This window comes from Paroedura picta, chromosome 7 (assembly GCF_049243985.1).
Source record: "Paroedura picta isolate Pp20150507F chromosome 7, Ppicta_v3.0, whole genome shotgun sequence".
Taxonomy (NCBI): Eukaryota; Metazoa; Chordata; class Lepidosauria; order Squamata; family Gekkonidae; genus Paroedura; species Paroedura picta.
Window position 1 is genome coordinate 19,646,074 of NC_135375.1, and position 25,697 is coordinate 19,671,770.

The 25,697-nt window shown below is 48.4% G+C and overlaps 1 protein-coding gene across 4 annotated transcripts in view; it reads left to right on the plus strand.

The window, feature by feature from the left end:
- Positions 1-3,454: 3,454 nt before the first annotated feature.
- Positions 3,455-25,697, plus strand: part of RAI14 (retinoic acid induced 14) — a 122,090-nt gene continuing 99,847 nt past the window's right edge. Inside the window, exons 1-2 of one of the 4 annotated variants that reach the window (XM_077346942.1) lie at positions 3,455-4,605; positions 5,129-5,216. The gene's annotated coding sequence lies outside the window, so the exon portion shown is untranslated. Of the gene's footprint in view, positions 5,217-9,643; positions 10,297-25,697 lie in introns of those variants that run through there. The other 3 variants (XM_077346941.1, XM_077346940.1, XM_077346943.1) reach the window with 3 other exon arrangements.

Consider the following 25,697-nt stretch of genomic DNA (forward strand, 5'->3'; position numbering starts at 1 on the left):
GCGGACCCATAGGCTTTGAAACTAGTTTAAGAATGAACCCGTGCTTTGGAATTTGCATTAAAATGAGAGCGGCGGTGGAAAAGGGGCATTAAATTACCCGCCTCGTCCTCCCCTTCCATCCCTTACGAGGGCGAGAGGTCGTCCCCAGAGAGAAAATATATCAGATAATGAAGCGATCTTGGATGTCAGCCAAAGGCCAATTTTTCGCCTTCTCGGGTAAGCCGTAAAAAGGGAGATTGTCAATCACGGCAACGTAAATACATCCACTCCTGATTCCGTGATGGAATGTAAGGGCGGAAAACCGGAGGACAGAACTGTCATCCGTCCACCTCCCCAGCTCTTGTACCCACTCAAGAAGGGGTTCTCGAGGCAAAGCAAACATTAGAAATCAAGCAGTAAAACGAAACCCTCCTCTCCTGAATTAAAAAAAATAGGAACAGAACTGAGTGGGTGGAAATTGGTTTCTGCAGAATTCTAGGCTCTTCCTGGGCCATTTCTCCAAATGGGCCTATTTATCCGAAATGCAGGGATAAAAGGGATTGTATTCGGTCTGAGCACGTGGATCTTCTATCTTTTGGCAAGCTGGTCACGTGGAAGCCATATAGATTTCCACACACATCGATATTAGTTTGTGGTTTCATGAAAAGGAGCTCGGTTGGGCAGAGTTAAGCATACTCAGCAGGAAATCCCCAGCTGATCGTGAGTTATTGCCTACTATGACTGCTTATCCCTGACCTCGATGACCCAGGCTAGCCTGCTCTCATCAGATCTCAGAAGCTGTTCATGACCAGCTCTGGTGCAGAGGAGAGTGGGGAGGGTGATCTGGGGCCTGGGGACCAAGCCCAATGAGGAAAGGCTGGAGGGAGACAGCCCTCCGATGCAATGGGAACAGACCTTTCAGGAAACATTAAGTGTCTTCTTAGTCGTGGGGATTGTCCACATAGATGCTGCTCCCTGCCCAGAAGGTAATAATTTGTGGGCTGTTTCTAAGGGAGCCTCGTTGCTATGGAGAAGAGAAAGGATTCCCTGTTAACTGGCAGAGATGCCTGTCTGTTCTTTCCTGGGAAATTAACATTTATCTGTTACAGCTCACACAAAAGGTACCCTAGCATGAAATGAGGTTGGCTTCGCGAGGAGGTTATTCTGGAGAGGTTTGTGAGGTGTGGAAAGAGCTGGACCTTGATAAATCTGGGATGAATCTTAAAAGTGTGTGATCCCTCCTGGCTCTTCTCCTCACCCCATGCAACCACCTTCATCAATTCAATAGTTACTCGACCAGGTTTCTCCAAGGGCAAATGCATTCATGGTCTTAGTACCCTCCTTAATTTTCAAAGTATTTATTTATTTTACTTAATAGAAGAAGAGTTCGTTCCTATACCCCGCTTTTCTCTACCAGAAGGCATCTCAAAGCGGCTTACAATCGCTTTCCCTTCCTCTCCCCACAACAGGCACCCTGTGAGATAGGTGAGGCTGAGAGAGCTTCTGACATGACTGCTTGGTCAGAACAGCTTTATCAGGACTGTGACTAGTCCAAGGTTACCCAGTTGGCTGCCTGTGGAGGAGTGGGGAACCCTGGTTTGCCAGATTGGAAACCGATGTTCTTGGATGCTTTAGGATGTTTTGGGCTGATCCTGTGTTGAGCAGGGGGTTGGACTAGATGGCCTGTATGGCCCCTTCCAACTCTATGATTCTATGATTCTAACTGCTGGATCTAATACCACACCCTTTTCTTTGATGGGGACTCCAAGGTGGCTTACATCAGTCTCCTCGAGTTTATTCTCACAACAATCCCGTGAGAAAGGTCAGGCTGTGAGAGTGTGACTAGACCCAAGGTCACTTGGCAAGTTTCCTTTTAGACTTCGTAAACACCCAGAATACTTTCTCTGAAGTCAAAAAAGGTTCCTTGACTTAGGGTCTACTTGCCTGAATGGCAGTCCCTTTGAGAACAACCCATTCCGCACACATGGGATAATGCATTTTCAATGTGCTTTGGCAGCTAGATTTTCCTGTGCAGAACAGGAAAATCTACTTCGAAAGTGCATTTAAAGTGCATTATCTATTGTGTGCAGAATAGGCCCTAGTTAGGACTGGCCTTTAACAACAATTGAATGGAAGGAAAAGAAGGAATCTCAACCTAGAAACAGCAAAATGTATCCCAGTGCCAGAGCTTTCTCCATCCTGCCCCCTCCCTGATGGAACGAGCTCCCAGAGGGGATCAGGGCCCTGATGGAACTTGAACAGATCCGCAGGGCCTGCAAAAGGGAGCTCCTCTGCCAGGCATTTGATTGAGGTCAACCTGAACCAACCATTGGCCCCCCTGAGCCTCCCGCCCATGAAAATCACTGCCAAATCGTCCAAACCCATGGGGCTCTCAGTATGTTATACTTGAATTGATGTTCTCCCCATTGTTCTACTGTTCTGTTATATTGTTCTACTGTTATCACTGTGTTGTTACTGTTTATAACTATTGAGTTATCTGTGTTGTTTCCCTGTTTTACGTAAACCGCCCTGAGCCTCAGGGGAGGGCGGTATATAATTATAATAAATAAACAAAACAAAACAAGTTGAGTACTCCAACAGAAATCCTTTATAGTGGAAGACCGATTCTGTGCCCCCCCCCCTTTTTTCTGCCCTGTGTAATAGATCCAAACTGGGATCAGTCAACGTCTTGAGCTCCCTTTCTTGCCGGACTGGTTCAGGTGTCATTTTTTTAAGATGAGAAAAGGCTCGTCCCTGCTAAGCCACAGCTATTGTTTGCCTTCAAGGAACCCACAAAGGAGGATTGTTTACCGGCTTGATTATATTTTCTTCCCCCGGCCCATCGTTGCAGCGCAAGTACTTCTAGTTAATGATTTTGCTGGCATTGTTTCGTTAACATCATTACTCACGACGCAAGCATGAGCTGTTTCCTCGAGGGCTCTGTAACAAAGGAGCTGCACAGACCTTTCCCCCAATTTTGGAGATCTCATTTCTGCATTGCTGTCAAGCCAGAGTGGGATAATGTTGTATTACCCGAGATCCATTGCCAAAGAGCTGTGAAGATGCGAAATTGGCAATCCTAAACAGGGTTAAGCCATTCTACGCCCATGGATTTAGAACAGTGTAGCTCTGCTAAGGATGGCACAGTTTGTCCTTTTCTGCCCACTCCTTGAGTTTCTTCAAAAACTTATAATGTAGTCCTAAACATTAGGAAAATCCATACAAGAGCCTCTTGGTGCAGAGTGATAAGGCAGCCGACATGTTGTCTGAAGCTCTGACTTTGAGGCTGGGAGTTCGATCCCAGCAGCCGGCTCAAGGTTGACTCAGCCTTCCATCCTTCTGAGGTCGGTAAAATGAGTACCCAGCTTGGTGGGGGGTAAAACGGTAATGACTGGGGAAGGCACTGGCAAACCACCCCGTATTGAGTCTGCCATGAAAACGCTGGAGGGCGTCACCCCAAGGGTCAGACATGACCCGGTGCTTGCACAGGGGATACCTTTACCTTTTACCTTTTTTAACATTAGTGACATTGTTCTAAGATGGTTTTAGAAGGGTGCAGTTCTGCTTAGGATGGCACTGCTTGTAGTCTGAGCTAGCCTGCAGTAGTGGTTAAAACCAGCAGCTTCTAATCTGGCAAGCTGGATTTGATTCCCCACTCCTCCACATGCAGCCGGCTGGGCGATCTTGGGCTTGTCACAGCCCTAACAGTGTTGTTCTCACAGAGCAGTACTATCAGAGCTCTCTCAGCCCCACCTCCCTCACAGGGTGGCTGTTGCGGGGAGAGGAAGGGAAGGCTATTGGAAGCTGCTTTGAGACTCCTTTGGGCAGTGAAAGGTGGGAAATAAAAACCAACTATTCTTCCCCTGCCACCCTCTCAAATTCCCAAAGTGCTCACAGCAAGGTTGAGAAATCCTTGCTCTAGGCCCTGCATGAAGTAACACACACCCCTTCCTACTTTCCCATTGGCTCATCCTTTCCGCCACATCTCCCTCATGCATAGACTCAAGCATACTTTGTCCAGTGTAGTGGTTAAGAGCGGCAGCCTCTAACCTGGAGAACTGGGTTTGATTCCGCACTCCTCCACATGCAGGCAGCTGGGTGACCCTTGGGCCAGTCATAGTTCTTTCAGAGCTCTCTCAGCCCCACCTACCTCACAGGGAGAGGAAAGGGGTTTCTAAGCCTCTTGGGGACTCCTCCGTGTAGCGAGAAAGGGGATATTAAAAACTAGCCCTTGTTCTTGTTCGTCACCTTTTGCCTCCCACGCTTATTCGGACACGAGGCGGCAGCCCCTCGTGATCTTAAGCATGACCCTCTGCAGACTTTCCTCTCTGCTTAACCGCTTCTTTCCTCCTTTGCATTCCCCCCCCCCTTGCCCGCAAGGCTCCTTTACTGACGCCTCCTTCCCAATTCTATTTCTCTCAGTCTTTTCCCTTCTCTCTTCTAGCTCTAAGCTCTGGAGCCTCGCCGTGAAGCCAGCACTTGGAAGGATTCCACTGAGCTCCCGTGGCTTCACGCGTTTCACCAGGCGGTGCCCACGCGCTGTCTTCACTGCCAGGAGCGTCGAGCGAGATAAATAAGACGACTTGCAACTCTCAAGACGTCGAAGGCTCAGCCCAGTTCCAACCGGTGTGCTTTTTCTGTCCTTGTGCGAAATCGCTGCCTACGCAGAATCCTGCTTATAGCAGTGCCAAAACAGATACAGAGAGGAAGGATGCTTTCCCAAATAAATGTTTCAACTCTTGCTCACAGGAGGCAGTGAGATAATGCCATGACGTCCTATTGGCAGAGCAGCTCCAGCGGTTAACCAAACAGTACAAGGGTGTTTCGGGAGGGCAGCTGTGTCGGACACCGTGCTCTGAGTCCGTAGCACCTTGGAGACCAATGTAATCTCGGGCGTACTAGTTGTTGAAAGTGGAAGCTTCCTCCATCGAGTTCCAAGCATGGCCTCTCTAGTATTCTGGGTATTCTGGGTATTTACAGCAAAGGTTGGCAGGGGCTCATGGGGATTGTAGTCCATGAACATCCGGAGGACCACAGGTTGACTACTTCTGTTCTAGAGCACAGGCCAGGGTCAGGGAAGAGGGATCCAATCAGGGTTACAGTCTGCAAGGTCAGGAAGCACAAGCAAGCTCTTGTTTTTATATTTCAGGGCAAACACCTGCCAGCCACCTCAGCCCTGCTCCTGCAAGCACTCGTCCTTATTACTGATTCGGAGCCTGTGTTGTCCTGCCGATCTGGTACTACGCCTTCTGTCTCGCAAGTCCCTCCTATTATTACTTCTATGCTGTTCCTGCATCTCTGGTGGCAGGGGAAGTAAACTGACTGGCAGAGAGCGCTCTGTTGCCAACTCAGGGCTGGGGGTGGGTGGGCTGAGGGGTCATTGTACAGAGACTGCCTCCTCCAGCAGTGTCTCTATTACTGAATGTGGGTTTAGGGTAGGCCTGCTGGCTGCATCAGTGGGCTCTGCTGGAGCTGACTGGTCCACGACACCTTGACAGACTAGTGGTCTGACTCGGTATAAGACAGCTTCACGTATTCGTTTTATGACACTAGATGATGCTATTTTTAGGGACTCTTCTCCCGCTGGGAAGAGAAAATGAGCCGCAGGGTAGGAAATGACAGAGATTAAATCCTAGACGCTGAAAGGACCAGACAGAGGGTGTTGTGCTTTGGTTCTTTTAGAATTGTTCTCACAGAGCAGTTCTCTTAGAGCTCTCAGCCCCACTAACTTTTCAGGGTGTCTGTTGTGGGGAGAAGAAGGGAAAGGTGTTTGTAAGCCGCTTTGAGACTCCTTCGGGTAGAGAAAAGCGGCATATAAGAACCAACTCTCCTTCTTCCCCCAGGGCTTGTTTCATTCTGTCTCACAGACAGGCTGTTTCTGGACCCTGGGAACTGTGGAACTGCTGCCTGGGTATCAGCTTGAGATGCCCATCTCCCAACACTGGCAGAATAAAGTCCTGACAGGTGTCTCCATGCCATTACTGGAGAATAGCGATAAGAGCAAAAATGAATGAGGAAGACATCTTTAAAAAGATGAAAATTCAAAACGAAGGCAGCAGCAATCCATTTGGCTGATTGCATGCCTGTGGTCTCTGGAGGGGGAAAAAAAAGATTGCGGTGCTGTACGGAGATGGCAAATGGAGATAAGTGCCTTTCCCCTGACACCAGGAAGTGGTCGTAATTGTGGCTACTCTCACCGTCATATGGGCGTCTGCAGGAAATTCTCACTTCCTCTGACTGCACTGGTTTATGCCTTTCCCAGCAGATACGCGATCTGAAAGGGCAGTTCGAGGAGATCCCTGGGAAAGGCCCAGGGCAGAAAATTCAGAAGGGGGGAATCAAGGAATTCTGGAACAGAATGCCAAAAATAGAGGACTTCTCAGAGCAATGATGGTTGAACTGGAAATAGATAGGCAGTGTGTCTACGAGGCAATAAAGGTAAGGTGACCAGATTGTCCCACTTTTGGAGGGACATCTGGGGGCACCTAGCAAATTGTACTTATGTTGAGATTAAAAAATACATATTACAATACTATTTTTGCATTCTATGAGTTCTAGGAAACTTTTTGTTGCTCCATATAGACCAAATTTTTAATCAAGAATCCCCCCGGTCAATGGTGTCCCACTTTACCAATGTTAAAATCTGGTCACCTTAAATAAAGTTCTAGCTGCATTTGCTTTTTCAGTACATAAATATTGATGTTTCCAGGTTCTATAGCCTACACGTATAGAATGCCAAATCTGCAGTGGTCCATTTCAGTCCACAGAGTTGATGGGAATTACCTCTGGCCCTTAGAATCATAGAAACATAGAGTTAGAAGGGACCTCCAGGGTCATCTAGCCCAACCCCCTGCAGAATGCAGGAACTCACAACTACCTGCCCACCCAGAGTGACCTAAGTAAATGCCCAGATTATTCCCCCTTCCCCAACCAGAATTACTGACCAGTCTGGCCTGGAAAAGGTCCTTGTTTGTTAGTTTCCCGTCCTCTATGGCAAGGGGTGCCTGTGCATAAGCCACTGGGTTTCCAAGACCCCAGAATTGTTTGGATATCTCTGACAACACAGAACAGAGATTCGTTGGGATCTATACCCCTATACAAAGCTCAGTGCCTTACGCAGGAAGCCTTTTGGAATCAGAACTAAATTCCACCACCAATTCTGCATGATCCTCGTTTAAATGCCAAGTCACAGGGTTGCTAGCTGGCCTGGAAAAAAAAAGATGCCATGCCCCTTTAAGAGAGGCTGGGGAAAAGGCTGTGAACCCTCAACATTCTCCAGTTTAAAGGATCAGATGGTAGGAAATGTGAAAGACCTCAGCCTGAGACTCTGGAGAGCAGTGATGGTCTGCGCAGACATTGCTGACTGACAGTTTCAGGATAAGGCAGCTTCATGTGAGGCCTGAAATGGGCAAGTGAAACTTTCAGTAACATGCAAGGAAACAACCTTATCTGGTCAATAACCTCCTTTATTAAAGGGACAGACTTCTGTTGTTGTTGTTGTTGCCTCTAGCTAGTTGGAGAAGGCAGGGCCTGTAAGACGGAGCTTTTCCACCAGGTCTTTGGGTGAGTCCAGGGCCTACGATCAATTCAGGCCCCTCTGTGGGATCAGGCCCCTGCACATCCCATCTAGGATGGCTGTCTGTAGGGGAGTTTTCCATCTATCATGCTGTACTGTGTGTGTGTGTGTGGGGGGGTTATTGTTGAATGGGTTTTTATGGGTTTTTTATGGTTTTATTCTGTAACCTGCCATGAGTCCTTGGAGAAGTGGTGAGATAAAAATATAACAAAGAAATAAAAATAAGCATCATATGCCAAACCATACTTGGTTTCTTCAGGATTTTGGGCTTCAACGTGCATTCCTTTGGACTTGCTTGTGTTGAACCTCCTTTGCCACACTGATGCTCACTCTCCTGGCCTTAGCAGATCCCTCCAGAGCACCCCACACCTCCAGAGTCTCCCTTGGTTCTCACCACCCTGAACAACTTAGTGTCACCTGCAGACTTAGGCACTTCACTGCTCACTCTCAGCTCCAGATCTTTAACGAACAAGGTAAAAAAGACCGAGGGGCAAGCTCTGAGGTACCCCACTGCTTACCACCTCCCACTATGAAAACTGTGCATGTATACCCTGCTTTTAATCCACAAGAGGGCTTCTCCTCTTATCCCGTGACTGCTGAGTTTATTTAGGAGCCTTTGATGGGAAACTTTATCACAAAGCTTTCTGGAAGTCCGGGTTAATCACATCTACTGGGTCACTCTTGTCCATGTTTGTTTCCTTCCTCAAAGAACGCCAAAAGGTTAGTGAGACAAGATCTTCCCTTACTGAACCCATGTTGATTCTTCCTCAATAGTTTTTGTTTAACTATGTGCCTCTTAATTCGATCTTTAATGATGGGTTCCACCAACTCCCCTGGTATCAACATTAGACTGTAATTTCCTGGATCTCCTCTGGAACCTTTTTAAAAGAGGGGGTTACATTTCCCACCCTCCCCCCATCCCTGGTAGCTGGCAATCCTATGGCACAGTGCCATATAATATGCTAGGTTCCCTTATGTTGTAAAGCACAGAAGATGTTGTTAAAAAACAAACAAACAGAACTGCTTGGTTTTAACCCTACTAATGAATCAGAGCCAGTTTGGTGTAGTGGTTAGGAGTGAGGACTTCTAATCTGGACTTCTAATCTGGTGAGCCGGATTTGAATCCGCGCTCCCCCACATGCAACCAGCTGGGTGACCTTGGGCTCGCCACGGCACTAATAAAACTGTTCTGACCGGGCAGGAATATCAGGGCTCTCTCAGCCTCACCCACCTCACAGGGTGTCTGTTGTGGGGACAGGAAAGGGAAGGCGAATGTGAGCCACTTTGAGACTCCTTCGGGTAGAGAAAAGTGGCATATAAGAACCAACTCCTCTTCTTCAGTAATATCAGGGCTCTCTCAGCCTCACTCACCTCTCAGGGTGTCTGTTGTGGGGACAGGAAAGGGAAGGCGAATGTGAGCCACTTTGAGACTCCTTCGGGTAGAGAAAAGTGGCATATAAGAACCAACTCCTCTTCTTCTTCAGTAATATCAGGGCTCTCTCAGCCTCACTCACCTCTCAGGGTGTCTGTTGTGGGGACAGGAAAGGGAAGGCGAATGTGAGCCTCTTTGAGACTCCTTTGGGTAGAGAAAAGTGGCATATAAGAACCAGCTCTTCTTCTTCATTGGAGTTTTCATCTGTATTAATAGCTACTTACTGGTCCTATGCACTGTTTTCATGACTTATGTTTTTATGATGTTAACTTTTGTATGAATTTCATGCGGTTAACCACCCAGAGCCTGCCCTGCAGGGAGGGGCGGTCTAGAAATTAAATAAATAAGATTGCTATTTGAGTCACCGTCTCTGCAATAATGATTTTATCCTAAGCACGCTTTCTCAGAAGTAAGTCCTATTTCAATGCAAACGGCTTACAAAGAAATGCTTACTTGGAAGTTAAATTCCATAACACGCTGTGAAACTTTGGCCTCGGGTAACCTTACATGGAGTTGCCAGCTCCGGCTTAGGAAATTTCTGGAGACTTGGGGGTGTGGGGACTGGGAAGGGACTTCAGAGGGGCAAAGTGCTACAGAACCCTCCTTCCAGAACTGCTGTTTCCTCCAGGGAACCGATCTCTACAACCTGGAGGCCAGCTGCGATTCCGGGAGACCTCCAGCCGCCGCCTGGCCATTGGCAACTCGTTGACCACGGGCTTCTCCCCGGGCCGCCCTATGCATCTTTCCTCCGACGGCCCTTCAGCCACGGACGATCGTCCTTCGGAAAGCGCCTTGAGGCTCTTCCCGCGGAAAGCCCAGAGAGGAGCCCCGCGACGCAAAGCGGGCGAGCCGCCGCCGGGGGGCGCCCGAGAACAACCCCGCGAGCCAGCGGAGCCGAGCGCGGCGATTGGCCCCGAAGCGCGTGGCCCGGGCGGGCCGGCCGGCCGGAGGAGCGCCCCACGTGACGGGCCCGCCGAGCGCTGGGCTCCTGCCTTGCCTTGCCCTGCCTGCTCCGAGCCGCTTCCCCCAAGGCGGGGCAGCCCCGGGCGCGCTCACGTGGGGCGGCGGCGGCGAGGATGATGATGTCAGGCCCGCTCCCAACGCCCAGGAGCCGCGGAGGCGCGGAGTAGCCCGCGGCGGGTTTGCGCCAGGCCACTTCGGGCGCCCAGCGCTTGGCGGCGCCGCTCCCCCTCGCCCCGCGCCGCCGCGCGCAGTCCCAGCCCGAGCCGGCAGCAGCAGCAGCAGCAGCACGAGAGGGAACGGGAGCAGCAGCAGCAGCAGCAGCCGGAGCCGGCGCCGCCTCGATGGGGTGAGTCCCGCAAGAACTTCGCCTCGCTCTCGGCCGCCGTCTCCTTTCCGGGCAAGGAGCCCTCGCGAGCCGCGCGGCCAGGGAGGCGATGAATGGCAGCATTGTCTCGCCCGCCGCCGGAGCCCCGAGCCCGGGGGAGAAGGGGAAGGAGAAGGGGGAGGGGGCGGCGCGCTTGCCGAGCGCTTGCCGAGCTCGCCGAAGGCAGATGCCGCCCCCGGGGGAGGGCCCGCGGCGAAGATCCGCGCACGTGTGAATCGGGCCGTCGGACCCGTGTTGCCCGCGAGGAAAGAAGCCTTTCGCGTCCTTCTTGTCCCGGGAGGCCGGGCGGTGGGGCCGGGGAGGGCTTTCGGGCGCCTGGCCCTATTGTTCCGCATCAGCCCCTTCGGGGTTCGCGGGCCCGCCCGGGAGGAGGAAGAGGAGGAGGCCAGGAAAGTTTCTTCGGGGAAAGGGAGGGAGACGGGCCGAGCCGCGGGACAAGGGGGCGGCGGACTCAATGACCCCCCCCCAAAAAAAAGCCCTCTCCTTCCCGCCCAGGCGGCGCTTTCCGTCCAGCCTTTCCATGATCGATTCAAATGCTGCTCTGAAGTAGCAGAGTAAAATCAGAGACCTACAGTAAAATCTTTATTGGTGTTAAAGGTGCTAGTCAACCTGTGGTCCTCCAGATGTCCACGGACTACAATTCCCATGAGCCCCTGCCAGCGTTTGCTGGCAGGGGCTCATGGGAATGGTAGTCCATGGACATCTGGAGGACCACAGGTTGACTACCCCTGTATGAGGTGTCGTGAGGAAGCGAGCCTGCCCACCCATGCTCAGCCTTGACTCTGTCGTGGTTAATCTGAAAGGGGCCCCAGACGCCAGTTTGGCCCTCCTGCTTCAGGCCAACACGAAGGCGACCCGCTGGAACGTCTTTTCCTGTCATCTTTTTTGCATGCCAGTAAAGCCCCTGGGATTCTGACCCTTCCCTGTAATAATCCCAGTAATAACGGCCCATGAACCGTTCGGCTGGCTCCTGAGACCTTACGGCTCTTTGCTTACTCAAGGGAAGCATCAACCACCTCTTTGGCGTCTTCGGGACTTGGACGGAGTAGTAGATGATTCTCAAGAAGGCGGGAAGGTCAAAGGGAAACGCTTCGATGGGAAGGGAAAGTGTCAGGGGCAGAGCTGTAGGAGCGGGGAAGGGGTCTGTTTTGGTGACCCCAGTAGCTTTTGGTTTGGGATTTATTTATCTATCTGAAGGCATTTGTGACTTCTATACTAGCCTTGATTTATCAGAGGGGGTTTCCCGCCAGAGGCTCACCTGTCACCGTACTTCTGGGCTGAGCGGCCTGCGCGCATAGAATAAGTACGACTAATTGTGCAGTGGAAGCTTGCTGAGTGACCTTGGCCTACTCACCCTCTCTCGGGCTAACCTACCTCACAGGGTTGTTGTGACAAAACGGAGGAGAGGTGAACGGTGTCAGCCCCCCTGGGCCCCCTAAGCGTAGAGAGGAGAGGGTAGAAATGTATTGAATAAATCCATTTGCTTGTGCTGCATTTGGCAGTGTTTTTGTCTTGTTCGCCACTTTGAGTCTCTGGACAGTGCAGGATATAAATATTCTTAATTAGATAAATGGTGCTGTCATTTGTCCTCGGTCTGAAAGGTATAGGGCAGCTTTGTTGATCTGCGACCAGCTTATGTGTAGTCAGCAGCTGGACTGGAGCCTGTTTAGGAGGTGGTGTATAAAGGTAACAATTAGTAATGGGTGGTTTAACATTGTGCAGCAGCAAGCCCAGATTTGCCACCAGGCCGACAGAGTTGCAGCGGGGCACTGACCGGGTTGGCCAAGGCTAACCTTAAGGAGGGTTGGCTCTGCTTGGTATTTGGATGGGAGGCCATCAAGGGAGTCCACGCAGAGGCAGGCAATGGCAAACCACCTCTGCTCCCCTCTTGCCTTGCAAACCCTACGAGGTTAAGAAAATAAGTGAAGCCATGTTGGATCAGGCCAGTGGCCCATCCTGTCCAATGCTCTTTGTCCCACAGTGACCAGAACCCAGGTTCCATCAGGAGGTCCACCAGTAGGGATGGAAGTCCTTCTCTCTGATAGTCCAAAGCACCAATAATATAGAGCATCATTGCCCCAGATGTTTCATTTGCAGCAGGGGTGGCCAAACTGTGTCTCTCCAGTTGTTCATGGACTACAATTCCCAAGAGCCCCATGGGAATTGTAGTCCATGGTCATCTGGAGAGACACGGTTTGGCCACCGATGACTTTACATTGTGGCTAATAGCCACTCATGGACGTTTGTGCCATGTGTTTATCCAGTCCCCTCCTGAAGCTGCCTGTTTTTGTAGCCCCCATCACCACTTCCTGCGGCAATGAATTCCACCCATTAATTCCTCTCTGGATGAAGAAGTCCTTCCCTTGCCATTAGTTGCCTGCGATGTGATGGCATTTTTCACCCCCCAACTTTCTTATCTATACAATACACATACCTGCTTCTTGCATTGGCATGCGACATTTATAGTTTGCATCTAAAAACAAAACGTATAAGCTAGTTCTGAGAGGAATGTATCATAAGGGGAATCTAAAGGCCAGCTCATCTGGTCCACTATAGATTTCCATCTTCATGTAGTTTGTGGGCTATATCAGAGGGTGGGTCATAATGGACCAGGTTTATGTAAAGTCCGTCTGTGCTGTCCAGTGCATTTCCTTTACAGGAATTGCAGTGCTTTGTGGAGACCAGTATTCAAAGGTGAAAGTGAAACTGAACTTTGAGGTCCTCCTTACCCTAATTATTCAGTGTCGGTAAAAAGCACAGATAAGGTTCCGGGAAGAAGACAATATACGTGATTTCAGGATCCAGAGGAGCAAAGATTAGATGACTTTCAACCTGCCTATCCGTTTGCAGTTTGATCCTGAGCCCAATTTTCCATTTCATAGCTGGGCAATGTACCCGATTAAAGTGACACAGAGGCAAGAGAGAATGCCGTGGAAGGAATACTGTTAATGGAACAAGATTTCTAGTGGACGTTGCTGGTCTTGGAACCCACACAGAAGTCATGCTGGAAGAAGAAGAGTTGGTTCTTATATGCCGATTTTCTCTACCCAAAGGAGGCTCAAAGTGGCTTACATTCACCTTCCCTTTCCTCTCCCCACAACAGACTCCCTGTGGGGTGGGTGAGGCTGAGAAAGCCCTGATATTATTGAAGAAGAAGAGTTGGTTCTTATATGCCGCTTTTCTCTACCCGAAGGAGGCTCAAAGCGGCTTACAGTCGCCTTCCCTTTCCTCTCCCCACAACAGACACCCTGTGAGGTGGGTGAGGCTGAGGGAGCCCTGATATTACTGAAGGAGAAGAACAGTTGGTTCTTATATGCCGCTTTTCTCTACCCGAAGGAGGCTCAAAGCGGCTTACAATTGCCTTCCCTTTCCTCTCCCCACAACAGACACCCTGTGAGGTGGGTGAGGCTGAGAGAGCCCTGATATTACTGAAGGAGAAGAAGAGTTGGTTCTTATATGCCGATTTTCTCTACCCGAAGGAGGCTCAAAGCGGCTTACATTCACCTTAGCGGGGTTACGTCTGACTTGTGTTTTAAAAGTTAGCTTGTTTCCATCCATCTATTCTTTTCCAGTTGCTGTGGTGAATTACTTAATCTATTTGGATTGTTTCATACGATAATGCGTTTATTTTCTTCTTTTGAGTGGAGGCATTTTAAAGAAGTGAAAGCTTGGATATCAATAAAGGAGAATTGTGCAGTATTCAGAAGAAATGCAAACATTTGCTGACCACTCACATGCAGTTTGGCATTTATAGCACGTATCTGATAGGTCGTGTTAGAACAGTCTAAGGGGGATGCAAAGGTTGCAGTCTATCAGGGGTGGCAGTATGATCTGCTAGGGTCTCCCTTATCTGGTCCCCTTGTCTCTCAGCACTCCTTCCAATTGTGGCTATATTAAATCTGGTTAAATTCAGTTGTGATTTGAATGAGATTTTAAATGATTTTAATGCTTATCGATTAATGTGTTCTATTGTTGTAGAACTTTGTTTATATATACTTTATGACTGTACACCACCCCAAGACAACCGGCTCAAGAGGGGCAATATATCCTTATTTTTTAAGTGGCTCTCCAGATGTCTGTGGACCACAGTTACCATGAGCCCCTGCCAGCATGGCAGGGGCTCATGGTAATTGTAGTCCGTGGACATTAGGAGAGCTACAGTTTGGCCACCCCTGCAGAATCCTTGCTGCCTTGCAGGAGTCACTTCTGTCGCTATCAAAGAGATCTCACCCACTCCAGGAAGAATCTCAGGAATGTTCCCTGCTAAGGAACGTAAATATAGCTGGAATTGAATTGTTGAAGGCTTTTGTGGCCAGAGTCAGCTGGTTGTTGTGGGTTTTCCAGCTCTGTGGCCATAATCTGGTAGTTTTCGTCCCTGACATTTCAGTGGTAACTGGCTGGCATCTTGCCGCGTCCTTCCTCCGAAGATAGCAGCCACAGTTACTGGCAAAACACCAGCAACTAATACCAGACTACAGCCACACAGCCTGGAAAACCCGTAACAATGAATAGCTGGAATTATTTCTAGAGTTGCTTTTTTTTTACTCTTTTGATGTATATTTGTACAGGCATAGGAACGACCAGATAGTGAAAGAGAGCCCTCTGGTTTGTTTGCAGGATGATCAGTTGGGCTGAAAGGGGCAGCGTATGATAGTTGAATGGTGCGGACTTTTGCTTTTTCACACCGTGAGCATGCCTCAGTCTGGCTTCTTGGAATGAAACCGGAAGTAACTTTGCCAGCCGGTCAAGTGAGGGCAATAAGGCGTTTTTTTTTTTGCTTTGTTCTTAAATCAGAACTTGCTTATTTTGGGCCACACTGATCCTAAAAATGTCTGGGATGAAAGAGTGCCAGTTCATTTTTCTTCCAGGCTTCGAGTTGTTTGTTCTTTCTCACACAGAAACATCTGTTTCTTATGTTAACTTATAACTGTGTTGATCTGAAGTGATGACTTGCCCAAATTATGTTCTTAAGGTTTCTTGTTTGTTTGCTTTTTAAAGACAGCATCTGTACTTACTAAATCACTTGGTATGAGGGAGACCTGCAGATAACTGGGAAGTCTGTAGCAGGGAAACAGAGTTTTGTGACACCTAGAAGATTCAGAAGGAGGAGGTTTTATACCCCGCTTTTCTCTTCGTGTTTCAAAGTGGCATACAATCCCATGCCCTGCCTTTCCCCAGAATAGGCACCTTGTGAGACAGGTGGGGCTGAGAGAGTTTCGAGAGAACTGGGACTGCCCTGAGGTTACCTAAGAGGCTTCATGTGAAAAACAGAAAGAAGAGTTTTGTTTTTATATCCTGCTGTTGTCTACCCTAAGGAATCTCAAAGTGGTTTACAATCATCTTTTCCTTCCTTTCCTCACAACAGCACCTCATGAGTGTAGGTGGGGCTGAGAGAGCCCTGACTGGCCTACTAGACTTCTCGTGGGGGTGTGGGGAATCAAACCCGGCTCTCTTGGGCCTAGTCTGCACACATAGGATAATGCACTTTCAAGGTGCTTTGGCAGCTGGATTTTCCTGTGCAGGCCCGTTTATGCACTGGGAACTTCACTGCCCCAGCTCCTGTGCAGGAGCACAAATTGGGGGCGGATGAGGCATAACAGGCCAAATGTTCCCCCATGTGGGTGCAGGAAGAGATGGGGCAACCTGCCACAACTAAAACTCCAGCCTGCAGCCCAGCATGAAACCTCCAGTGCATAAATGGTCCTGAACAGGAAAATCTACTTCTAAAGTGCATTGAAAGTGCATTATCTATTGTGTGCAGACTGGGCCCAGATTACAGCCTGCCCCTCTTAACCACTGTGCAGCACTGACTATCTTATTCCGTTTTATAATGGCAAAAGCTTTCACAGACTAGACTTCCGTTCCATTGCCTGTGAGCTGTCCGTGGAAGTATATGGGAATTTGCAAACTTGCAGTAGCTGACTATGAATATTTCTTCTATGGGCTACAGTAGGTAGACTTGTAACTGGCAGGGATGGTCAGTATACTCTGCTGGTCTTTTTAGGATTATCTGGTTACTCTCCTTTTGATTCCAGCTTATATAAGATTTATTGGATGGTTTTTATACTGCCCCTCCCCACGAGCGGGCTCAGGGCGGTTTGCAGCAATAAATAGCAGCACCATGCAATATTAAGAACGTGATAAAAGGCAGCAAAACAGTAAATGCCTATTAAGCACCCCACCTCCCTTCCAACCCTTGCTGCCCAGCCACACAGATTAATCATTGCAAGGGTACAACATATACCCAAAAGGGTGGAGGATATCAGAGAGGAGGCAGTCCTGTGCAATTAATCCGTGGTCTCAACCATTTGTCTAACGGTAGAGTGCTATTTTGCAGCCCCTGCAAACCTTTGACAGCTCCGTCAACTTTCCTTTTAAACTCTCCTTTTAAAGGTCCTCAGTGTGATGACACACCTACATGCCTCCTTACGCTACTTACACCTAGATGCCTGTTAATGCAGGAATAGCAACTCCTAGCCCAACTTGGAGGGACAGCTTGGCCTAAGGGATAGAAGCAGGTTTGTCTGCATGCACACTCACCCCACCCCCAGCTCTAAGGGAACAAGGGAACTGGAGAAACAGTGAGGCAGAGACCAGTTGGCAGCCCTATTAGGTGGCAAGCTATTCCCCGAGAGCTTCCTCTCTTTGGGAGGAGGGTGTGGAGGAAATTATTTCTTTAAAGACATTTGGACACTTCTGCACAAGCCCTGTTGGTTACTCACAGGGAGGAGAAAGGGGGGTGTTGAAGGGTAAATGGGATGTCTGACATCAAAATTAGTTTTCCAGTTGTCTGCACCAGTGCTTCACCTTCCCGGGAACTGTTCAGCCTCTCCTCGAATCTTCTCCCAGCTCAGTGGAACCACACAATGAGCCATTGCATGAGGTGGCTTCACACTCGCATAACCATCCCTACTGACTTGCTGGTGGGAGTGAACATGGCCAACAGAACCTGTGTTGGCCAGACGTAGTGCTTTTCAGTGGAATTGGTTCATCCATCCAGGCTCACTCAACAGGAGTATGCTAATCAGGTTCCAGAGCAGTCAGGAATGTGAAAGATAAGAAAAAAGGTTCAAGAATCTTTTAGCGAGCAAAGCCTTCCTATAAAACGTGGCCAACTGTTCCACTTAATATTTCTGGTAAGGCCTAGGAGGAGGAGGAGCTGGTCTCATGACTTAAGTGCCACTCAGCGCTTAACACCCACTCAAGGTGGCTGTCCCACCCCTGCGTGCCTCCTGCTCCAACCAGCTTGCCTGTCTGCCTAGCGGCCAGCCAATCACCTTCCATCCCCCACCTCTGACCACCCCCTCCTCCTTCTCCTTCCCTCTGAGGCTCAAGGGCTGCAGATCCCTGCTGTGTGAGAGCTGCCCCTGCCAGTGAGTTCCCTGCCCAGGAGCCTGCAGCCTTTCAGGGTCCTGGGGGAAGGGAGAGGCCATCCTCAGAGTTCTTCCCCCCCCCCTCAATCTTTGTCCCTTGTTGGAGACTATTTCTCTGCACTGTGCAAGGTGTGAAGGAAGACGTTGACCTTCTGAGCAGGCATCAAAGGGAAGAAAACTGCAGCATTGGATGGGAATTGGGTTTATTGTGTTGTCTTGGTTGAGCCTGCGGGTGCTGTTGGAATTTTCAGAACAATGTCGGCACCGTAACCAAATAGTTGCCATGGAGGCTGGGTCTAAAAAGATATTGGAAGTTCCGAGCCCCATATCTTCCTGTGCTTAAATATAGCAGTTTCTTTATGGGAGCTCCATGGAAACTGATAGGTGATGCCTTCTGAAGCATCTGCTGCTCCAAAGAGATGGAGAAAAATCCAGGATTAGCACTTTGCTTTGGGGAAAATTGTTTTGGGAGAGAAGGGGGAGGGATTTCATGGTCAGAGTAGTTCAGCAGAGGAATTGGCTGCCTAAGGAGGTGGGGAGCTCCCCCTCACTGGCAGTCTTCAAGCAGCAGCTGGACAGATCCTTATCCTAGATCAGGGGTAGTCAAACTGCGGCCCTCCAGATGTCCATGGACTACAATTCCCAGAAGCCCCTGCCAGCGAAAGCTGGCAGGGGCTTCTGGGAATTGTAGTCCATGGACATCTGGAGGGCCGCAGTTTGACTACCCCTGTCCTAGATGCTTTAGGCCAGGGGTAGTAAAACTGTGGCTCTCCAGATGTCCACGGACTACAATTCCCACGAGCCCTTTGCCAGTGTTTGCTGGCAGGGGCTCATGGGAATTGTAGTCCACGGACACCTGGAGGGCCGCAGTTTGACTCCCCCTGCTTTAGGCTGATCCTGCATTGAGCAGGAGGTTGGACTGGATGGCCCCTTCTAACTCTGTGATTCTGTGATACATCAGGGAACAAGTTAGTTGGCCCTGTGATGCCCATGTTGGGGATTAGTGTTCTCAAATCCCTTGTAAAATCTTGAGATCTTACCTGTTCAAGAAATCAGTAAGGTGGGGTAGAAGCTTAGAATATGAAAAAGGCTTGTTGCAGAGAATGAGCGACTGCAAAATAATTGAAGTTGGTTACGGGGAAATCTTGTACGGGAGAGCAAATGAGCAACGGCTGACCCGGAACGGTGAGGCGAGGCCTTCAGATGACTCCAGTGGAGCAGCAAGAGTTTTGGAGCGTGCGTTGCCACTGCTCTTGTTTGACTGGAGGGGGACAGCCTGATGCATCTGACAAGGGTAGAAATTGGGGTTGGCAGGCGCACCGTTGCTAGCAGGGAGAGAGTGTGCCCGTGGCTAATTGACGAGCTTTCCCTGGCTGTCAGAAGAACTTACGCCCAAAGATAAAGAAACTGGGTTAGTGGCTCAGAAGGAATGTGTTATCACTTAATGAACTAAAAAGAGAAGTAGTGTCGGAGGGAGGGAGGGAAATCCTTCGAGGAATTCCTGCTCTGACCTTTGCAGAAGGATAGCCGAAAATGAAGATCATGGCATCCGGCCCTCTCAATTCCTGACAAATAGATGGGGAAGAAATGGAGATAGTGACAGATTTTATTTTCCTGGGCTCCAAGATCACTGCAGATGGGGATTGCAGCAAAGAAATTAAAAGACGCTTGCTCCTGGGGAGGAAAGCTATGGCAAATCTAGACAGCGTCCTAAAAAGCAGAGACATCACCCTGACAACAAAAGTGCGTTTAGTCAAGGCTATGGTCTTCCCAGTTGCAATGTATGGCTGCGAAAGTTGGACCATAAGGAAGGCCGAGCGTCAAAGAATTGAGGCTTTTGAACTCTGGTGCTGGAGAAGACTCTTGCGAGTCCCTTGGACTGCAAGGCGAACAAACCGGTCAGTCCTAGAGGAGATCAGCCCTGCCTGCTCCTTAGAAGGCCAGATCCTGAAGATGAAACTCAAATACTTTGGCCACCTCATGAGAAGGAAGGACTCCCTGGAGAAGAGCCTAATGCTGGGAGCGATGGAGGGCAAAAGAAGAAGGGGACAACAGAGAATGAGGTGGCTGGATGGAGTCACTGAAGCAGTCGGTGCAAACTTTAATGGACTCCGGGGAATGGTAGAGGACAGGAAGGCCTGGAGGATCATAGTCCATGGGGTCGCGATGGGTCGGACACTACTTCGCACCTAACAACAACAACAAGCCAGGTTCTGCTTGTATATGCAGGGCAAAGTGGCTATAATATTTAGAAGGGAAGGTGGTGGTGCGTTGAGTTGATACTGGATTTGGCTTATTCTGCACATGTTGGATAATTCACTTCCAATGCTCTTTAGAAGTAGATTTAGTTTCCCGTTTGCTGCTGTGGCTGCTAATATGGCACTTTAGTGACAGGGCTTTCACACAACAGATTTCCCTGGGCAGAGTTTTTCTTTTCCATTCAGAATTTTGATAGTGTTATATTGATATGCTGCTTTGTTAAAATATTTATCAGGTTTCCAAGTCCCCACTTTTGAGGACTCTTTCACGCATGCCGAGTATCAATTCACTTTCCATGCACTCTAGCAATCGTTTGGCTGTGGCTTTTGTTGAAGCGCATAGTAAAATCCAATTGTAAGGTGGATTGTCAATGAATTGAAAGTGTATTAACTTGTGTGAAATGGCTGTTAATTAAAAAAAAAAGGTCTGTAGTTTTTTATGTTGTAGAGATATATGAGGGGAAAGCATATCTCTGGAACAAAATGGGCTAGAGACTTTTTATTTTCCTGAATGCAAGCTGGGAGCTCAGAGAACCTGATGCATCTTTTAGCGTAAGAGTATGGTGCAGAGTGGTAAGGCAACAGACATGCAGTCTGAAAGCTTTGCCCATGAGGCTGAGAGTTCGATCCCAGCAGCCGGCTCAAGGTTGACTTAGCCTTCCATCCTTCCGAGGTTGGTAAAATGAGTACCCAGCTTGCTTGCTGGGGGGTAAACGGTAATGACTGGGGAAGGCACTGGCAAACCACCCCGTATTGAGTCTGCCATGAAAACGCCAGAGGGCGTCACCCCAAGGGTCAGACATGACTCGGTGCTTGCACAGGGGATACCTTTACCTTTTTATATCAACATAAGACCATTAAATTTGCAGATTACAAAAAAGCCCAAGCTTTTGGTAGCAGGGAGAAGATTATTTCTTTATTTATCATGTGGTATGTGTAGTGTAGATAGGAGGATAGTCTGAGAGCCAGGCAAGGGATGTTTGGAGGTGGTTTCCTGTTTCCTGCCCCTGCATCCTGACCCCTAGTGTTCCTCAGAGGAACTGCCATCCAGATCCTTGAAGATCTCCCATCCAAATATTGGCCAAGTTGGCTGCCATGTGAACAGGACCAGGGAAATCCAGACTTTTCTACTCACAGGGCTGCCACCCAGGACTTGCTGCAATCTTTGCCAAAAATTTAGGGCAAAGCAGACTTGAGGAAGATCAGGAAGAAACCGGGGAACCTCACCAGAGGTACATGAATGCCCCACAATGCTATGGAGAAGCTGGGAAAAGGATCACACTTCCAAACAGCATTGAACTCTGGGCAAATAACTTGTGTGGAAACACCCTTGGTAGAGGTGTCTGAGAAAACATGACCCAGTGCATCATTCCCCCAGGAAATGCACTAATATGATTATGGGCTCATAACTGTTTCCTCATGTAAGCTTTGTCTTCTTTTTCTCAAAATACTAGAACTCGAGGGCATCCGGTGATGTTGATTAAATTCAGGACGGACAATTATACGAATGAGTGGGTAAAATGTTGGGTTTGCTGCTGTAATGGCCTCAGGCATAGATAGCTTCGAAAGGGGAATTAGACAGATTCATGGAGGACAGGTCCCTCAGTGGCTACAAGCCGTGGTGTCTAAAGGGAACCTCTACCTTGAGAGGCAGTAAATTTCTAAATGCCAGTGCTAGGAGAGAAAACTGGGGAAAGGTCTCAGCTTCTCTGCCTTGTTGTTGGCTTTCCAGAGGAACTGGTTGGCCACTGTGAGTGAACCCCAAATGAATCCATGCAGGCTCGATAAACAGTTCAGTGAGGGAACCTCCTAACAAGCATGTCAATTTCCAACAGCATAACAAACAAGTCTCTGTGAATTACCCTTGTTTTGGTAAACTTCTTCAGTGTATCATATGACAATCAGTGGACGAAATGAGATAGAAGGGCAAACACTCTGTGTTCTGTTTATCTCCAGGAATTTGCCATTGGCACGTTCCTGAAGATGTAGCGAACACAGAGAGTTTGCCCTTCAATCTCACTTTGTCCACTGATTGTGACATGACATACTGAAAAAGTTTACTGAAACAAGAGTAATGTTACTCAGCTGGAAATTGGCACACTCCTGTTAGGAGGTTCCCTCATTAAACTGTTTATTGAGTCTGCATGGATTCATTTGTGGTTTACTGGCTACATTGGCTGGCTACTGTGTGAGACAAAATGCTGGACTAGGTGGACCACTGGTCTTTTTGGGCCGGGCTCTTAAATTCTCAATAATTGTGGGAATGTAGAGGCTAAGCAGTCCCCAGTTAAGATCTTGACTTCTGCGTCTTCTTCCTCAGCAAAATGTGGGCAGCTACTGAGAGAATTCCTTACATTCTATCAATTCCATGTGGGTACCTGTGTCATTCTGTAGTAGGAGTCCAGTGGCACCTTAAAGACTGACAAAATGTATTCCAGCCGCTCGCTTTGTTAGATGCGTTGGGAGTATAAATCCATTGAGCTTATATAGCAGAAAGGTGGGGCGTGTTTGTGTGTGTTTGTGTGTGTGTGGGCGGATGTTGCAAGAAATCTGGTTTGAAACCAGATTCAAACCAAAGGGTAATTAGTTAAAGTAGGTTAAAGACACCCCCATTGTTGCTAGATAACTATAAAACCCAGTGAAGGATGAAATGAAATACGGAGATACAGCAGGAAGTTAACTTTGGTGATACCTAAATTCCTTCTATGTTTGTTTCTCTAATTTCATCCTTCATTAGGTTTTACATTTTGCCTATCCAACAGCGATCTAGGGGTAATTTAAATCTATTCTGAGGGAACTGATTACTTTGACTTCCGTTCCCACAAGGTCTCTCCCTCAGCTTCTGTCGTGTATGATCTTTGGCCTGGTCTACCTTATGCGTTGATGAAGTGAATTCTGACTCACGGAATTTAATGTTGGAGTAAATTATGTTAGTAGCGCCAGTGGGGCTCTTGGGGTTTCCCCCCCCCTCAGGTAACACGGACGGAGTTCTTTAAGTACTAAAAAAAGAAACGTTGTGTATAAATGTCTCTTGTTCTGACTCATCCGAGAAATTAAACTGTAGCATGTGGGATACGCTAAAAAGTAGGGTATAAAATCCTTCTCTTTGCCTTCTTCCATGCCAGGGTTGGCAGTTGAACATCTGCCGTTCACGCCACCATCTTGAGGGACATTTTATTTACTTCAGTGTGGTGTTGGGGGGGTACTGCTGAGTCTGGCCCTTGACCTCTGGTCTCCCACAAGGTTTCATCTTTTTAACACCTATATAAAGCTTCCGGGAGAGGCCAGTCTTGAAGTTTTGGCTAGTTGCTCCTGGTACATGGATGATGCTCTGCTCTATCTCATGCTTCCAGCAGACCCTAGGGAGGCTGGAAGCTGTTTGGGGCGATCTGAAATGTAATCCTGAAAAAATAGCGGGGGAAAGTTTGCCGTAATTATTGGGATGTCTCGAGTTCTGGATGTGGCTGTGCCCCCTTTAAAGGAATGAGTTTGTAGCTAGAGGTCTCTGCTGTCGCGTGAACATCTGAATACTCCACCAAGAAGGGATAGGTGGCAGGTGTGGTCCATGGAGGAGCCTAGGTGGGAAGGATCTTTCCACGGTAATGCATTTCCTGGAAGCATTTTCGTTAGATTACTGTAATGCAGTCTACATGGGCTGCTCTTGAAGACAGTCCAGAGGCTATAGTTTGTACGAAATGCTGTCACCTGAGAGTTGACTGAGGGTACATCACAAAGACCGTATCACTCCAGTCTTAGTCCATCTGGACTGGCTCCCAATTTGCTCAATTCAGGGGGTTGATATTGACCTCTGTGGCTTGTAGGCCATATAACTGAAGGACCACTGTCTCCCATATGAGAAAGGGTCTTCTTGGTTATGGTGCGGACAGTTTGGTTCTCCTACCACTGTTGTTTTCCAGCCGTTGTTCTGAGGTATCCCCAATAACTGTTATTAGACCTGGTTGTCTTATGTGTTTTTCAACTGGAGAGGCCAGGGATTGAACCTGGGACCTTCTGCATGGAAAGCAGCTGCTCTACCACTGAGCCACATCATCTTTTCATTTTTTCATGCAGGGCACACTGTCTTTTCATGCCCAGTGTCTTTTCATGGTGTAAGAAAAGTGTAATGTTTTCGTACTGCCTGTAATCAGTGACTTTTTATACTGTTAGTACTGAACTTTGGCCTGGACTAACCTATATGTTTAAAAGAGGCAGCTTCCCAAACTAATATAAAAATGATGCAAAGATCCAAATGTTTGAGCTGAGCTGGGGGCATTAGTGAACTTGCATACATATTTTATTCTCCCCTTTACCTCTGAAACAGGAAACTGCACATGCTTTATTAGATTGTCCAGTTGACCTGATAATCTCTTAATATTGATTTTTAAAGTATATCTAAGTCTGCAGAAATGCCTACAGATGAATTGCTGTAACTACTCCCATGTTTTTACGTTTCAGGATTATTTCTATTTCTTCAGCAAGCAGGCATTTGCCCCGGTTTGGCTCAATTTAATACACTGATCCCTTCTCTGTTAATGCCCATAGAATCAGCTGGTTTAAGAACATCTCTACCTAATACTTAGAGAGATTCGTCCTTCATTGGTTTTGCAGGGACATCTCCCTATCTTTTGTGGCTATAGGAAGGATCATGAAAATGATGGTGAACTCGTTCTAATCTTAACGTTCTTGCAGTGTCTAGAAGGTAACAGGAAATGTGCATATCTTTCTGAGCTTGGAAATCCAGTGTCTCCCAGTTGACTAGCAAGACCCGTGGCATCATGCTGGGAGAGATGTTTAGCTTGGAGGGCCTTGTGTCACGAAGACTCCGGGGAGACAGCCAAGTGCCTGCCTGTATTCAGAAGGACATCCTGTGATGCTGGTCACTTAAGAGTTTGGCCACTCAGAGAGAGTTAGGGATCCTCCCTATGCATGGTGGGGAGCTTGGCCATCTGCACAAAGGTTCCAAGTGCAAGAGTTTCCTCTTTCCCGCAGAAATAAAAGGAAACCATTAATTTATAGTGGGGGGGAAATACAGGTGTGCATTCAAAGATGCTCCTGAGTTCAGGGGTGGCCTTTTCGGTTGATGGCCACTGCAATCGTTAAGCTGAGCCTGGTCCTCTCTGCATAGCTCTGCCTTGGGTTTTGTTTCTTGGTTGCACAAGAAGAAGAAGAGTTATATTTTATACCCCACTTTTCACTGCTCCCATGTTTTCACGTTTCAGGATTATTTCTGTTTCTTCAGCAAGCAGGCATTTGCCCTCTGTGGTCTATTTATTTATCAAAATTTTAGACCACCACTCCCGGAGACACTGGTTGCTGGCGGTTTACATAAATCTAAAAACCCATAAGACCCCAATAAAAACCTAAGATGGCGGTAAAAAGACAACAGGGTGAAACCACTAGATCAGGGGTGAGCAAACTGTGGCCCTCCAGATGTCCATGGACTATTATTCCCATGAGCCCCTGCCAGCAAATGCTGGCAGGGGCTCATGGGAATTGTAGTCCATGGACAACTGGAGGGCCACAGTTTGCTCACCAGATCATACCCCCCCTGCCCCCACACCTAAAAGGTAAAGGTATCCCCTGTGCAAGCACCGAGTCATGTCTGATCCTTGGGGTGACGCCTTCCAGCGTTTTCATGGCAGACTCAATACGGGGTGGTTTGCCAGTGCCTTCCCCAGTCATTACCGTTTACCCCCCAGCAAGCTGGGTACTCATTTTACCGACCTCGGAA